At 38.7% G+C, this 18,568-nt stretch overlaps 1 protein-coding gene across 1 annotated transcript in view; it reads right to left on the reverse strand.

Annotated features, from left to right (window-relative positions):
* LOC126819428 (prostaglandin E2 receptor EP4 subtype) overlaps positions 1-17,948 on the reverse strand; it is a 71,171-nt gene extending 53,223 nt beyond the window's left edge. The window contains exon 1 of the mRNA XM_050547453.2: positions 17,885-17,948. The gene's annotated coding sequence lies outside the window, so the exon portion shown is untranslated. The remainder of the gene's footprint in view (positions 1-17,884) is intronic.
* Between the last annotated feature and the right edge of the window lie 620 nt (positions 17,949-18,568).

The raw sequence follows: 18,568 nt of genomic DNA on the forward strand, positions 1-18,568 counted from the left end.
CGATATAAGAGTAAGCAGTAGCGCCTCATAGCACAATGTATGGCGTATGTCCGTCTTTCTCACCCCAGTCGGAGCAGAACAGTAGGACATTAAATCCCATTTCATTTCATTGCCGTGTCATCCGTCCTGCACCACTAGGAAGGGGAAACCAAGCAGGAATTTCCCTTGCCAACACCGGGATCGAACCGTGAACGTCCTTACCATTCCGACTGATCACGAATAGTTGTTTAGTAAACGGAAGCCACGGTGGCTCAGTGTATAAGACCAGTGCCGGACTGGGCCCACCTGTCCACCTAAGCTCATTAAAAAAAAGTGGGCCTAAGCCTATAAAGAAAAAAGAAAAAAGAGAAAGAAAAAATAAAAAAGAAAGAAGGGAAGGGGGGGGGGGGGGAGAAAGAAGGAATGAGAGGACAGGACACAGGACAGGAGAAAGAAAAGATAGGAAAAAAATGACTGACAAACAACACAAAAAAAGAAGTGTACTAGAATTCTCAAATTCATCTAATGATAGTGCTCTTAGGTCATTCTGTTATCTAATTGTATCAGGGAATCAAAAATTTGCCTTCTTCTGCTTGGAAAATGGGTTTGCGGTTATCAATTTTCAAAATTTTCTGGAGGGGAGACCCCCCCCCCCCCCGACACCCCCTCTGACACTCGTGCGCCTTCGGCGCGTACTTGTGTGGGCCTTGGTCAATGACCTGACAGTGTGGTGTGGTTTCCTCTTCTCTGGGCGTTGGACGGGATTTTTGGGGTGGGAGTGGCAGCAAACAGTGTCTTTAAACCGAGATCTGTTTTCATGTTGGCGTGGGCACGCAAAAAATAACCTTTACAGTTGGAATTCGGAATAAGGGATAGCTGTAGAGCAAATTTGTTGGTGCAGAAAAGTAGGACGCTAAATCCCAGTTCATATCACTTTTTACTAAATTTAATGTAAAGTTGAGTGCAGGGGCAAGGTCACCTGCCCGACCTCGTGGACTTTCTCAAGGTCCTTCGGGATGTCGCCCACTGCTAAAGACTCCCACGTTCCAATGAATTATTGAATAGTTGTTTGCAACAAGAGATATGTTGGACATGTATGGAATGACTATGGGTAAATAATATAGGTCGGTAATAAAACCATGATGGATGCCAATACCAGCGATAAGTGGAAACAATCAGAGGAAATGGGCTAGATTTAGATGGAATGATATACTGAAGGAATTTTGTGGGATGAGAACAAAATATATATATAAAAAAATAAAATTCCGTAACCTTTACTGCTAGGTAACTATAGAGGAATCCGAGCACGATATTTATGTACACGTGCATATTTGGGTGGCTATTTTTATCCTCGGTCCCACCAAACAAAACAAAAGTTATAAACACTTACATTGTAGTCGCATTTCATAAAATGAACTGAGTCCACCCATTTTAGCTTGTAAACGATGATATTAAATTTCTCAGCACCAAAATCATTTCGCCTATTTATTGGAATGTTATAGGATTTAACTTCTTACTCTTTTGCAGCAATTTTCCGGCGTGGTTTCCCCTTGTCAGTGGTGCAGGACGGAGTGCCTGACAAAGACAGCTGTCTAGTCGTTCGGATGGTACGAAAAACAGAGGTCCCGTTTACACATTGGCGTGCACGTAAAAGATCCCTTGGCAGTTGGAATTCGATATAAGAATAGACCGTAGCGCCGCTGCCCGGGCAAAATTTCCCTCATAGCACACTGTATGGCGTATGCCCGTCTTCATTCGTCCAGCTTAGGAGCAAAACAGTAGGACGTTTAACCCCATTTCATTTCATTTCATTTCATTTCTTTTGCAGCAACCAGGTTAATGAAGACGGAGTGCTGTGAGGGAGATTTTGCCCAGACAGTGGCATTCCCGCAAACTGTCAGGGGTTCTTTTACGTGCACGCTACAAACTATGTCATTTCAGGACTAACACATCGTTCAATTTTATTTCAAAAATTCGCTTGCACATAGGATTTTTTAGCAGTGTGGAGAAAACCCACGAGGTTGGGTGGACAGGCGATCCTACTCCTTGTCACGTACAACCTGGGAATCAAAACCACGCCAGTTGACTCAATGACAGACCTTATGATACAGCGCGCACACGCTAACCATTCGCCCCCCGCCCCCGCCCGCACGCTAAGGTGTACACGGAACCTCATTTTTCAAACGATTAGATACTGTTCAATATCATACTGTCGATCAGTCAAAATATACTATTCAAAAAAAGTAGGGGATATTTGATTTTGGGGGCATAATACTAAAATATGCAAATGACTACGAAAAAAGTCACTATAGAACCTAACAGAAGAAACATTTCCAGTTACATGTGACGCCCAAACGCACCAATAGCTACCGCATGGAATGCAGGTGATGCTTGGGATCATCATGGGGGTCCAACCCAAGATTTGCACGACTCTGACTTTGAATGTTACAGTCATTGTGGCATTGAATTCCAGGGTGGAAACATCAGTTTAATTGTTTTAGTGACCAGAAAACAAATTTTGATATGCGTCGGCTTACCCAAAATGAAAGATTACGTGCCCTTGGCATGCTACAGATCGGCACAACACAGGCGGTTGTGGCGCGGACGATGAATGTTTCTCAGTCTGTCATAAGCAGGCTATGGTCCAGATACCGTGATACACAATCTGTACAGGACAGACCACGCTCAGGTCGACCAAGGGCGACAACTCAATCCCAGGATCGATTTATCCGTACCTTGGCCTTGAGAAATCGTGTCATCACAGCAAATCAGATCAGCGCTCGTCTTCAAACAGACACTGGTGTGAGAGTGAGTGGCCAGACGATTCGGAATCGACTGCATAGGGGTCACCTTCGCGCCCGACGTCCTCGCGTGATCCCTTGTTTGAGAGATCATCATATTCAGGCAAGACGTCGTTGGTGTAGGGATCGTCAACACTGGGATAATCGACGCTGGAGCAATGTGATGTTTTCAGATGAGTCAAGGTTCACTGTTGATTTTTTGGACAGACGTAGGAGGGTGTGGCGTCGTCGAAACGAGCGCTTCCAAGACGTTAACGTCATCAGACATGATCGATTTGGGGGTGGTTCTGTTATGGTGTGGGGAGGCATCACTGTTGCTGGAAAAACGGCTTTACATGTTGTTGCAGGGCGTGTTACAGGCCAGTACTACCGGGACAACATCTTGGCAGTCCATGTTGTGCCGTTCGCTCGACGTCATGGCCGCCGTTTCGTCTTCCAGGATGACAACGCAAGATGTCACAGGGCCAGGATCGTTACAGGTTACCTCCAACAACAGAACATCACCACATTACCTTGGCCAGCACTGAGTCCCGACCTCTCCCCCATCGAGCATGTCTGGGACATGCTTGGACAGAGGTTACGTCAACGTCAACAACGTCCTGCCAATGTCCAAAAACTTGCTGCTGCGTTGCAACAGGAATGGGACAGTCTGGACCAAAATGACCTTAGACGTCTCATTAGGAGTATGCCACGTCGGATCAATGCTTGTTTGGCAAACAGAGGAGGATTTACCCGTTACTGACTTGGTTGTGATGCTGTGGTAACTTTGCTGTTTGACCCCGGGTATCATTTTACCCTTATAATGGTCAGTCTGTGCCTTACTTAGTCTAACGATCATTTGGAATAAATCGATGAATGTGAACTTCATTTCATTTTGTCATTTGTTTCTTTGTCAGTTTCATTAGGTGACTTTAATAACACTTAAAAATCAAATATCCCCTACTTTTTTTGAATAGTATAGTAGAAGCGTTTGATTACGTTACGATTCTGCTTAAGTTAAGAATATACTCAAAACTATTAGCCTTATTTTAACTAAAATATAGTATTGTATAAAACTTTTGTTATTTTAATGTATCAAATACATAAATAAGAAACTATGTGCAACGTTTTGTGTTTCTGGATCAAAGATATTTCTCATAAACAGTGATTGAAAGGTGAGTCAATTCTGAACTTAAATCTGAGAATGTTGTGTGGCACAACTGGAAAAAGCCCAAATTGCGTGTATCCGTTCCGTATGGACGGACAATCAAGCACTTTTATCTACTGAGAATTGATCACGAGACTGTATTTTTTTTTTATCTAGAACATCGATACTACTTCTCTTTGAGGTGTTCACGTAGTCAACAATTTGCAAATAACCAAATGACATACGTTAAAGCATTCTAGACATATAGCAGTATTTTCTCTCATCATTCCAACGTGATTTCCCCTTTTCAGTGGTGCAGAGCGGAGGGCCTGACAAGAACAGCTGACTAGTCATTCGGATGGGACGAAAAACCGAGGTCCCGTGTATACATTGGCGGCACCTTTGGTATTCGATATAAGAGTAGGCCATAGTGCCGCTGCCCGAGCAAAATTGCTCTCATAGTATACTGTATGGCGTATGGCCGTCTTCAATAGGCCCTTAGGAACAGAACAATAGGACGTTAAACCACACTATATTTCATTTCTCTCATCATGATTGCACTGTAGAATTCGATCAATGCAGTAAATATTGTGGTAAACTAATCTCGGTTCACACACCTTTGACTTTATCAGATTTAGAACGTTAAGTGCGTCTCATCTTTAATACTACGAAATGCACTGCACTGCAGAATTCGTTCAGTTCCGTAAACTAAAGTCAGCGACTTTATCAGAGTGCCAACACATAAACCTGCTTACAAAAACTATAAGAAACAAACAGATAATTCATTTTATTACTCAATGAACTTGTCGTTTTTCATTACTACTCAATGAACTTGTCGTTTTTCATTACTACTCAATGAACTTGTTGTTTTTCATTGCTACTCAATGAACTTGTCGTGCATTATACCTCTATTTTAATTATAATTTCGCAGTAGAATAGCAAGACGAATTGCGGTGTGTTCTCTTAATCAACAGCTGCTACTAGGTGTGACGGGATTTAATAGAGACAGAGAGAGAAATGGGGATTTACGTCCACTCGACACAAACTAGGTCATTTCGGGACTAACATATGGTTTTATTTTATTTCAATAATTCGCTTGCGCGTAGGGGTCTTTAGCAGTGGGAGGAAAGCGGAGGACCCGGAGAAAACCCATGAGGTTGGACAGGCGACCCTACTCCTTGCCACGTACAACCGGGGATTCGAAGCCACGCCATTTGACTCAATGACAGGCCGTATGATACAGCACGCACGTGCTAACCATTCGGCCATCCAACCCCCCCGGGATTTAATATTATACGTGTTAATTCAGAAATTGTACCTTTACGGGACTTCTAGATGAATTCAAGGTTTACTATTATTTAAGTGTAAATAAAGCGACATAAAAGTACCCAAGATGGCGCCACGGGACAGTCTAGCTTTTTGACGAGACAGTAAGATCTGTTGGGAACTACAAAAAAAAAATAAGAAAAATAAAAAATAAAATAAATAAATATATAATGTCTGCTATCCATGCATGTCGTGTGTTATACCCACTCTTGTAGGTGACAAGGCGTGGGGTGGTCTGCATATCTCGTGAAATCGCATCAGTTAACCACGGATTCCAAAGATCCCTATGCACAGGTCATTTATTGAACAATCTGATTAAAACACAGATCCTATTTCGTTTCGCTTTTTGTAGTTCAAAACTTCTTTTTTTTGTCTGGAAGAGTGAGGGATGGTGTGAGGGATTAGCCAATGAAACCATCTGTTACGGCGAATTCTTGGCGTGAAATGCACGGAACTATGGGTAAGACATTAGAAACGTCAACGCTGATCGATTAATCAATGTCTGACGTCATAGGGTCAAAAGCCGTTCGTACGACCTCTGACGCGACCTTTTACTACAACCGGTCAGATTTTCATGTAGTATAGGCCATCGAAAGCATAAAAAAACCGAAACGAAATATAGATCTGCATTTTAATCGGATTGATTATTGAAATCCGAGTTACCTCCCCCTCTCTCTCTCTCCCCCTCTCTCTCTCGCTCCCTCCCTCTCTCTCTCCCCCTCTCTCTCGCTTCCCCTCTCTCTCTCTCCCCCTCTCTCTCTCTCTCTCTCTCTCACCCTCTCCCTCTCTCTCCCTCTCTGTCTCGATTGGAGAGAGAGAGAGAGAAATGGTATTTAACGTCCACTCGACACAAACTAGGTCATTTCGGGACTAACATGTAGTTTAATTTTATTTCAATAATTCACACTGTCTCGATTGGTTACGTGTAATACGGATATCATCAGATCATGTGTTATTTCTTATCATTACACTGAGAAACCAGCCCTGCAGCTGAATTAGTATGCTGCCATGAAAGGTTATTCAATCAAGTGCTAGTACACTGATATAATTGCAATCTGTACAGTTCAAAAACCCTTCACCCTGTTTTCTTGAATTAATACAATCACTGTCCATCATTTTTTTCTACAAAAACTAAATGGCGACTTAATATGCATGATCACAATTAAGTTATAAAAGGAGAAAATCTGATCTCTACGATTAGCTGGAATTGGATATGGTAATATTGCCGTAATTGACCATCTTATAAAAGAAACCAAACGAATTTAATATTTTAGTAATTTAGAGAGCTGAGGCTTTGACCTTTACTAATTCTATCTAAACGATGGAATCAAATCAAGAAAGCACCGAGCCGCCCTCTGAATGCGGTGTCTAAAAGAATAAAACACTTTAGAATACGGAAAGCAAATAAATGAAATGAAATGAAATGGGGTTTAACGTCCTACTGTTCTGCTCCGAACTGGGCTAATGAAGACGGGCATACGCCATACAGTGTGCTATGAGGGAAATTTTGCCCGGGCAGCGGCACTACGGACTACTCTTATATCGATTTCCAACTGTCAAGGGATCTTTTACGTGCACGCCAATGTGTACACGGGACCTCGGTTTTTCGTCCCATCCGAACGACTAGATAGCTGTTCTTGTCAGGCCCATTGACAATGGGGAACCACGCGGGAAATCTGAATAAACTTTCTCAACCAATGCAGGGATCGAACACCGAACACCCGACCTCAAGGCTAGCGAGCCAGCGTCTTACCCATTTAGCCATCGTGACATCCCTCCCTATGAAAAGTTCATCCAGATTTTCCGGCGTGGTTCCCCCTTGTCAGTGATGCAGAACGGAGGGCCTGACAAGGACAGCTGTCTATTCCTTCGGATGAGACGAAAAACCGAGGTCCCGTGTATACATTGGAAGGCACGTAAAAGATCCCTTGGCAGTTCGAATTCGATATAAGAGTAGGCGATAGTGCCGCTGCCCGGGCAACATTTCCCTCATAGCACACTGTATGGGCGTAAGCCCGTCTTCATTAGCCCAGTATAGGAGCAGAACAGTAGGACGCTAAACCCCATTTCATTTCATTTCATTTCATTTCCATCCCTATGAATGCGGCGTCTCAAAGAATAAATCACTTTAGAAATACGGAAAGCAAATATCTCTAGTATTTGGAGAAAAAAAAATCCAATTGATTCAAAAATAGATTTAACGATAAAATAACGTTTCAAATCAGCAACTCCACTCCACTTGAGGCTCTAAAATATATTTTTTTTCTGTTTTACATTTATAAACAATGTGCGAATCGATTTGATTCCGATTAAAAGAAAAAGCACATCACAGAAATAGAGACGGCGCAAAGTCAGCAACTAAACAATAAACATCCCATATGATTTCAAACAATTTGACCTTCTAAATATGGAAAACAAATCAAGAAGTAAATAACAAACGATTCAGAGAAAACAATGAAAACCATCAATATTATTAAATTAACCCACGGAAACAGATTGAAGTAAAAAGTAAATATAAAGGGAAAATACTGATCTGATTTTTCAGAGAAAAGAACAAAAACAGCGTGTTTTTTGTTTGTTATGAATGGTTTACTAAATGTGTGATTGTTTCACCATGAGGTATAATTAACTCAGTATAGTTGATAATTACTTTACAGCCATTCCTGTCAGATCTATATCTTTCATACTCAATCAACATTCTATTATTTACTACTCTCTTTATTGCTGGATTGTGTTGGGGGTGGGGTTGGGTGGATGGCCAAATAGTTAGCGCATGCGCGTTGTATCATAAGGTCTGTCATTGAGTGAACTGGCGTGGTTTCTATTAATCGATTGCACGTGACAAGGAGTAAGGTCGCCCCCCCCCCCATTGTTAAAAATACCCTACGTGCAAGTGAATTATTGAAATAAAATTGAACCATGTGTTTGTCCCGAAATAACCTAGTCTCTCTCTCTCTCTCTCTCTCTCTCTATCTCTCTCTCTATCTCTCTCTCTCTCCCCCCTCTCTCTCAATCTCTCTCTCTCTCTATCTATCTATCTCTCTCTCTCTCTCCCCCTCTCTCTATCTATCTCTCTCTCTCTCTCTCTCTCTTATCGGAAAGCAGACGATTATAGACTCTTTATTGAACACTATGTGGAGAGAGAGAATACGGAGAGGGAGAGAGAGATATGGAGAGAGAGAGTTGGGTTTTCTACGGGACCTCCAGTCCTCCCCCCACCCCCACTGCTAAAGACCCATACACGTAAATACATTATTAAAATAAAATTGTACCGTATTTAACTCCCGAAATGACCTACTTTGTGTCGAGTTTACGTTTACTTTAAACAGTGTTCAAATTTGTAATTTGGCAAAAGGATCATATTGATGCTATACAGAATTTCCTATTTTATCTTATTACAAAATGACATCCACCTAAGGCCTATATGATCACATTCATTTAAAGACGGTTCATATTTAAGTATTGTTCTTCAAATTCCTTTCAGAAAAAGAAAATCGCTGTAGAAATGACAATCTGATTAAAACAGAGATCCTATTTCGTTTCGTTTTTTATAGTTCAAAGTTTCTTTACTACACTAGGATCTGGAAGATTTTGTCATATAACCCGCGTTTTGGTTGATGTAAGGGATTAGCCAATGAAACGGTCTGTTACGGCGAGTTCTTGGCGTACGGTGCACGGAACTGTGGGTATTCCACTAAAACATCAACGCTGATTGGTTAATGAATTGTGTGATGTCATATGGTGAAAAGCCGTTTGTACGACCCCTGACGTGACCTTCCACTACAACCGATCAGATCTTCGTGTAGTGTAGGTCATCGCAAGTATGAAAGAACGAAACGAAATGTAGATCTGTATTTTATTCAGATTGTAAAAATGATTATTCAATGACAACATCGGGTTAAATTAAGTTTTCTATTGAACCCAATTTAGAATGTCCAGATTTTCAATTAATTTGCACCCAGTGTTACCTTGTAGAAGTGATAACGAGCATGAAATAAAATCAAGTTGAAACACACGCACGATAAATTTATAGATAATAAAAAAAAACGAAACGAAAATTAGCTTTCTAGCTCTTTTTAAAATAAAATATGACAGCCGGATATGTGAATTGCATTACAAGCAATAGCTGTATCAGTTATATTTGAATTCTCATGTACTAAATAATATGTTTTTGATATAATGAGATTTCTACACGCGTTGACATTTATAAGAAAGCTGAAAAATCAACAAAGAGCAAAAGGCAATTATTGTACAGCAGTGATGATTGTAAACATCCCAAGGGGATTATTGAACCAAAAAAATATAAATATCTTCTGGTTCTGACTGATTTTGAAAAACGGAGCGAATCTCATGTATGTATCATACAATCGACATCTTGTTTGATACACATTGTGGAAATATTACTGAATTAATATCTACAAATGAAATTTCCGAATTTGTACAAAAGGTAACAAATACTGCTCCGTACACGATACCCATACAGCGAAAGAACAGGTTTAGCTTTTCAGAAATTGATTTGTCTTCCTTTCCCGAGGAAAAGATATTTTCTTCGAACGGTTTGATCAAACATTTTTACCGAGAATCTTCTTTTAATTTTTTTTGTCGGGATTTAGAGACATCTGATCCCATATGTAACCCCAAACGACAGACACAATTAAAAATTGGTACATCATTTGAAGCCCCCCCCCCCCAAAAAAAAGGAGACCTGTCATAAGCAGATTTAGAAGCAAATCGCTAATATTTTGGACCTAGAAATTGACACAAATAGGTCGCAACGCATATAATAATGTAATATGAATGTATATAAACTGATTTACATTCAATCGTTTTTGTTTTACTCTAATCTCAAATCAGTTATGTTCGGCGAAATTCGCCAGAAGTCTCAATCGAATGGCAATCTCTAGCGTCTGGTTATTCCAGTCTACACCGATAGTATTTATTGCAAATGCTCTCTAGATAAGAATATGTGGTCACCGTTTGACGTGACTTGTGGAATATGTCTAGCCTCGTTCTTCAAGTCCCTTGTTACAAATGGCGCTGAAACGCATTAAGGTACACGATTCGTGTACCAATGGTAAAATGTTTATTTTGTCTAAAATATTGGATATCAGAAGCCCATCTTTTCCCGGTAAGATCACAACATTAATGTTGATTTAAATTGACAAATAAATCGTGTATTCATCGTCGAAGACTTTGGATGATATTGAGTTAGAGACATAGCTACTTTAATACAAATATTTGCAAAATCTTACCGGATCTGTAAAACCTATCAACAATTCTGTAAATTCCCTTCCAGGATATTCTTGATGATAAAACCAACATGTATCATATCAATCACATTTCAAATCACATCATCGCTCATCTGTTCGTTCGTTCGTTTCTAGAGTTTTACGTCCACTGCCACCATAGGTGATATCGTTTTCGCTCATCCGTGTGTGAAATAGCTTTATTTAACGTCCGCTTCCACCGAGGTGATATCGCTCATCTGGACGTGGTGACTGTTATATAGCATCAAGGTGACACCACATCGCGTTAATACGTCATCCAATATCTTCAGATTTAGTTACAGCTTACTGAACCAGTTAACAGCGTCATCCCATTGACATCATAAATCAAGGTGAAAACGAAAGTAGATCAATAGACATCCATTAAGAAAGTGTTGATGAAAACAAAGTTTATTGATAAAATCAACAACGGCTACTGCCATTTGTCTTATGCAGTCGATATATAACGATTCCCATCAAGTCTCGCTACGGAATAAAAGGGGGATAAAGAGAATGGACAATGAAAAACTTGGAACGATAACAAGCAAACCATCAACATAGCACTAAATTCTCATAATTCAATAGTTATATCAGCTATCTTTGGAAGAGTAAGCATACCCTGCCTCGTGTACCACACCCTCCACTCCCATTTGGAGGCATTAAAACCCGTGGAAAATCCAAAATTTTCCTTAAGATGGGGATCCGTCACTCATGAATTCCATGTTTTTTACATCATTAGTTATGGCCCAACAGTTTGGAGTAGGTGTTTGAGAATCGCCAGGGGGATCACGTGTCTAAGTGGGTAAGACGCTGGCTCGCTAGCCTGGAGGTCGGGTGTTCGATCCCTGCATTGGCCGAGAAAGTTCATTCCGATTTTTCGGCGTGGTTTCCCCTTGTCAGTGATGCAGGACGGAGGGCCTGACAAGGACAGCTGTCTAGTCGTTCGGATGGGACGAAAAACCGAGGCCCCCTGTACACATTTGCTTCCACGTAAAAGATCCCTTGGCAGTTGGAATTCGATATAAGAGTAGGCCGTAGCGCCGCTGCCCGGGCAAAATTTCCCTCATAGCACACTGTATGGCGTATAATGCCCGTCTTCATTAGCCCGGTTAGGAGCAGACCAGTAGAACGTTAAACCCCATTTCATTTCTGAGAACCGCCAAGGACCTTTCTGGCTCTGTCACTGATTAACAAAATAAATGACACAGAAATGATAGGCGTATCAGCACGGTCATGGTATTAACCAGAACACGTGTGAAAGGAAGGTCCTGTCTGATTGGGATGTTGAAGGATTCCCTCCAAGAAATACCGTAAACATTGCTTAGCCAAACTTTCTACCATTTTGTGTAACCATGGAGAATAAATAAAACATTAAATGTTATGTTTATTTTAGACACCGATACTTCAATATATACAATCAATTTTTTAAAACTATGATGTATTATATGGATCCATTATTATCACAAGAAACTTTCACACAGGTTGTAGGCCGACACCGGAAATTATCGACAGGTCATCTATAGGGTTCAATCTTAAAAAGAGCCAAATCTCTACTCTTTGGACTAAAATGGGCAGAAAAAAAACACCTGTTAATGTAGTATATGAGTGCATATAAACTGATTTATATTCAATATTTTTATTGTGGTTTCTAATCAGTTTTATTCGGCGCAATACGCGAGCAGACCAAATTAAATGGCAGTAGTTTTCGGTTAGTCCAGTCAACATTGATTAAAGATCCCACTTCCGCACTCATTTTGCCTAGTTCAGCAAGGCGCCTCATTACAATTGGCTCTTGGGAGCATAGGGAAAGCGACGTCGCAGACTGATTTTAAAATATCCATTGCGTCTTAAATATTGGTTGTTAGGAGCTATTATTTTCATCAATATTGATTGGAAAGAACAAAAATTTAATTCTAATCCCTGTTTATAATATCGAAGATTATGGATAATATTGAATTAGTGATTTGGTTCCGTTAATTGTGAGAGCCGCGGTTGATCGGTGAGTAAGACCCTAGCTCACTAATCGGGAGGTTCATTGTTCGATTCCGGTATTACTCGAGAAAAGATTTTCCCACGTGTCCCTTTTCAGGACGGAGGGCGTGGAAATGACAGTGCCTAATTATTCGGGTGGTACAAAAAACAGGGGTCCCGTAGACACATTGGCGTGCACATAAAAGAACCTTTCACCTTTAGAAGCCGCTGTCCGGGCGAAATTCCCCACATTGCCCGAACAATGCAGAAAAGTTGAGCGTGAAACCCCATTTCATTTAATTTCATACATGAATGATATGGAAGCAACAGAATCAAGCTTCTTCAAATTGAACAAAATAAAAAAAAGAATTAATTGCAAATACAAAAATAGTATCATTATAAGAGGAATTGTTTCTACAGAAAACAGTTATTACACTGGCAGGAATTGTTTTTACGAAAACAGTTATTATACTGACAGGAATTGTTTCTACAGAAAACATTTATTACACTGACAGGAAATGTTTCTACGGAAAAAATTTATAATACTGTCATGAATTGTTTCTACGAAAACAGTTATTATACTGGCAGGAATTGTTTCTATGAAAACATTTATTATACTAACATGCTTTTTACTGTTAGATCATTTAACAACATGTTATAGCTAATACAATATAGCTACTTCATAAGTTATAATTCCTCTGAGATTTACAGAGAAAAACACCAACGTCAGGGTAAATATATATATATATATATATATATATATATAGATAGATATAGATATAGATATATATAAGTGGTTTACTGAAACAATGAAAACACCTGACAACACATTATAACTGATATTTATAAAGGTTGTTGGGTTATCCTATAGAAAAATAAACAAATGAAAGTGGTTATAATATGTTGAAAATCATAAATGGCAAATATCAAAGAATTCCCTCAACTGTAACAACATTATTATAAGAGAGTATAATTTTATTAACTGGTTTATTCACAATTTATATTGAAAATTAGTAATGTACCGTAACAAAGAATGAGCCTGAACGGTATATTATTCAGAATTTATATTATAAATTAGTAATGGACCATAACTCAAAATATGTCAAAAATAACAATGTACTAGTTGTATATTTCATACAAGTAACGTCATTGACATTTATGTTTTTACACGTGCCAGTGTGTTATTGACATTAACGGCTTATCAAATGGCTGTTTTGTTTAAGTATGCCTCTAGTGCAATATCATCCTCGGTTACCCCAGTGTACTCATTCCGTTCTACTCCACTATACCCTGGGTTAATCCATAGGGTTTCCACGATTTCAAATTATCTGCCCTGGCCTGGAATGTAGATACAGTCTACGAACCAACCAGAAAACAGTTTACAAACCAATCGTTTCGCCTTCGTTTTATAAGGGTAGATAACCATGTCCATTTACTGAATGATTTATGTAAATAATGTATATATTTATAATTTATTTATATTTAATTGTATTATCAAAATCTGTAGTATGTGTTGTTGATTTCAAATATCTATAACATCTATATATTTGACTTTTGTTATTATTATTACTATTCGTTCTTTGTCTGAAATATGTCATTTTGTTATGTCTATTATTATTGAACTTATACTTGGCAATTTGATTCACAATAACTTGTCTACGATATCACGTGGACATAAAATTCCGGGAACAAACGAACGATTCTAAATAACACTAATGACCCTACATTATTATATGAACGTCTGGTCTTCATTAACATAGTATATAATTGGTTGTTAAAAATTAAGCATTTAGAATAGGCCATCTCCTAACATTGTTCGATGAGAGTTACTTACCTTTGCCAACTTCCTTTTCAAATAACAATTTATGGGATTGGTCGATAAAAATAGCACAATCATCAAGGGCGGATAACTTGAAAACGTGTCTCCCCCATAGATTAACCTAGGGTATAGTGGAGTAGAACGGAATGAGTACACTGGGTAACCGAGGATGGTGCAACAAGTGTGATTTATGATACCTGGTTTTACACTACTGCCTCGTTGTTTTTATTCGGCTAAATGTGAACAAAAATAAAATACACTTCGCTGTTTTTTCTACATATGGGAAACACCGTGGTTCAGTAGGCCAGACTTTGGCTCATGAACCATGAGGTCCGGTGTCACAGAAAGTTTCCAATGATTTTTCAGCGTGGCTTCCCATTGTAAGTGGCGCAGGAGGGAGACTTGGCAAGGAACGGTTAGGTTTGGCAAAAGGTCACGAGATGTAAACAGGACAAGCGCTAATCCCAAACATAACCCTAACACTGGACCTAGCCCTAACGCTTACCCTAAACCTAACCCACAATCTCGACAACAATCACGTGCTCTAACATTATTTACATCTCAGCGACCTTGACGAAAATTTAGCCGGCAAGGAAAGTATACCAAGAGGTCCCATGTACACGGAGGTGTGCACGTAACGGAAATAAAATTTCACTCATATACACTGCATCGCATATTCCCTCCCGCCTTCTTAGCAAGTTTGTGCAGATGTTGGGACGTTAAATCCCATTTCATTTTTCTACATATTCATAATGTCCTCTCTGTTGTTGCTTATGTTCTAAAAGATAACTTACGCATACACCACCTAGTGTATACATCCAAATGATAAATGAGCCATAGGCATTATGCCAAATGACATGTCCTTCGTCTATCAGTTAGCTTTTATATCTTCTACTTCTTCTTTTGAACTGCTTGACGGATTTCAACCAAATTTAACAGATTTGTTGCTTGGGTATAGTTCTTAATTAGATTTGTGAAACTGAAATCGACCTGGGGTAGCAAGTAATCAGATTTGTTAAAAATGTGTTTGCTCAGTCGATCCAGGCGCATTTTCAATGCAAATTTATACGTTTCCTTATAATCATTTGACTTTTGGATACATTTTGACCAGAATGGACAGATCTGAGAAATTGTTAATATATATTGATCAGCTATCCCCAACCTAGGACCGATTAAGTTGTTTTTGTTTTCCGGAAAAATAATTATCAAAAGTTCATTTAAGTCATCAACAACCTATACATATATATATATACTATTTTAAATCAATGAAGCGTAATCCACACTGTATATATTTTATCTATATTTTCCCACAAGAGAGTTATGTGTCTATATTATAGAAATCTTATATTCTTTATACATACTACGGAAACCCACGAGGGACATATTTAACATTTACCACTTCTCTGCGTTAACGTAATCAACACGTGTTATGAACCCACAGAGGCGTCAATTTGCATAAATATTGGATTTGTTTATGATCTATTTTATGTTATTATTCTATAAAAAATGGTAATTTTTAATTTTTCTGACTTTATAAGTTGGTGGTGGTTGGAACAATCTGATTAAAACACAGATCCTATTTCGTTTCGTTTTTAATAGTTCCAAATTTCGTTTTGCTTGTCTTTACTATGTATATATATACACTCAGTCGACAAACCTCCGCAGATTCCGGTACCCTACATCTAGGGTTAGTGTAGAATATGCCGAGGTTTGCCGAATGATATACACTAGGATCTGAAAGAGTTCTTTTATGTACACCAATGTGTGGCCGGGACCTCGGGTTTTGTCCTATCGGAATGACTACTATATATATAGTACGTCCTGCATCACCGACAAGGGGGAACCAAGCCGGAAAATCCAGATGACCTTTTTCAGTCAACACAGGGATCCAACACTTGACCTCTAGGTTAGCGAGCTAACGTTTTAGTCAATGAACCACTGTGACTCCCCAAAAACAACAACTGAAAGCATGTGGTTCAATTCAATTTCAATAATTCGCTTGCGCGTAGTTGTCTTTAGCAGTGGTAGGAAACCGGAGGATCCGGTGAAAACCTACGAGGTTGGACAGGTGATCCTACTCCTTCTCACGTAGAAGCAGGGAATCAAAACCATATCACTTGACCCAATTACAGACCTTGTGACCCAACGCACATGCGTTAATCATTCGGCCCCTCCCCCATTATCTGTTGTTTTCAGACTGGATATGGTATTGTATAACATAAATATATGCCATAAGTCGGTCGATTTGCTTTCAATATGAATTAAGAGATTGACCGTCAATGGCGCGGCATTCAAATAATGCATCGCAATAACCGTATTAGTCAAAACTAATCTTTAAAAAAATAAAATAATAGGTCTACTTTATCCGCCGCCACAGGGTGACAACTGATCTGTGTGAGTTTAACAACATACATCGTCTTAAAGAGAAACTCGTATTTCTATCATAAAAACACCATTATTAGCCATGTTAATAAAACTATGATCCAAGTGTAAACATTCATTGTTTGAAATTAGAGTATATTAGAAGATATTACTCTGGCAAGAACAGTTATTAGTGTCGAGAAATATTTGAGAATATTACATTAGGAGACACAATTCTGACAAAAATAGTTATTAGTGTCCAGAAGAATTAAATTGTTTAACAGTGGACTATAAGTCTGGAAATCAGAATATTATCAAACATTACTTGATAACTGCAAAACAACGTTAGATCAGTCGGTGCTGAAACGTAAGACGTTAAACCCCATTTCATTTCATTTATTCCAAGAAAACAACAACTTGACGGAATCTTTGGACGATCATATAAAACACAGTCCCAGGACGCCATTTCAGTATAATCATCATCCAATCTCTAAAGCGTCATTGAAATGAAATGGGTATACAACAAAGAGTTTATGTCTCTTGAGGAACAGTGAAGATGACATCACATCCAATACATTACACGTTACTCAACCAGGGGTCAGGATGTTTTCATTTTATTCACAATGTGACCGAGTTGTTTTTTTCTCGGTTTCTTTCAATAACAAACTTGAATAAAGTGAAATATATGAGATGTGGGCAGAACACTAATGAGAATTTAATGCAAAGAAAACAATATAACAACAAATGAAATTTTGATTTATCTGTGTTTTTCTTCAGAGAATAATTGTGATGGAATGGCTACCTTTCTGAATGAAGAGGAAACCAATCAATTCGTCTAGCGATCATCGACATGTTATTTCCATTCTTTTAAAATTAAACCCGTGTTGATTGCGGTTTTGGCACCGTAATAATACATCTCCATGAAAGATTGAATAGGGCCAGCTAACAAACAGAAGCAATGTTCGCATATAGGTACTTTAACAAATTCAAAATGTACGACCAAACTAATCAACGCTGCGTCGCCTTTAATCTTTCTGAATTTCATAATAATTTTGTGTTTCACTGAACGTTGAAAATTTCTGAATGTCACCAAAACGGCGCTTATTTATTGTTTTTCTCTTTTATTGAACGTTATAAAATGAACGACATTCAAATTATTTTTTTCTATGAGGGATATATTAAAATAAAACGTAAATAATGTTTGTAATAAGAAATGGTAGATAAACATTATACTTACATCAATAGATAATTCCTGATTCCACAATTATACTTCATGGACAGCGTGGCTAGAATCCTTCGCCTGGTTTTAAACGTGTGTTTCTCAACAGAAACGTCGATTTCTTATTAGAAATATGTAGCAAAGACCTTCCCGCCTCCGTGAATATCTTGCATGATTTAAACATGTATTTCTCAAGAAAAACGTCGATCTTTTATTAGAATTAGGTAGCAAAGACCTTCTCGACTTTGTGAATATCTGGCATCTTCTAAACATGTATTTCTCAACAGAAACGTCGATTTCTTATTAGAATTAGGTAGCGAAGACCTTCTTGCATGTACTAAACATGTATTTCTCAACAGAAATGTGGACTCTTTATTGACAACTAACTATATATCTACACATTCTACTTCGCTCATTAAACAGTTTCAAACAACAGGTTGAAGTTAAGTACACACGTGGAGTTTACTTATAATTTACTTACCGTACTACTAACAGTACTTTATAAGGTCACACCCGAATACTAAAGTTCATTCATTCATTCTTCAGACTTTCACACGTTTTAGCATAACATAATATATACGTATAAGTAATTGTATTCCTCGCTTCAATGGCCTTGCTTTTTTGTTGTTTTAAATAATGAGTCGGTGTCACATAATGACAGATTCATTTCATCTGACCCCACCTAGACATAACAATCTACAC

The sequence above is a fragment of the Patella vulgata genome, chromosome 4 (genome assembly GCF_932274485.2).
Source record: "Patella vulgata chromosome 4, xgPatVulg1.2, whole genome shotgun sequence".
NCBI classification, from domain to species: Eukaryota; Metazoa; Mollusca; class Gastropoda; family Patellidae; genus Patella; species Patella vulgata.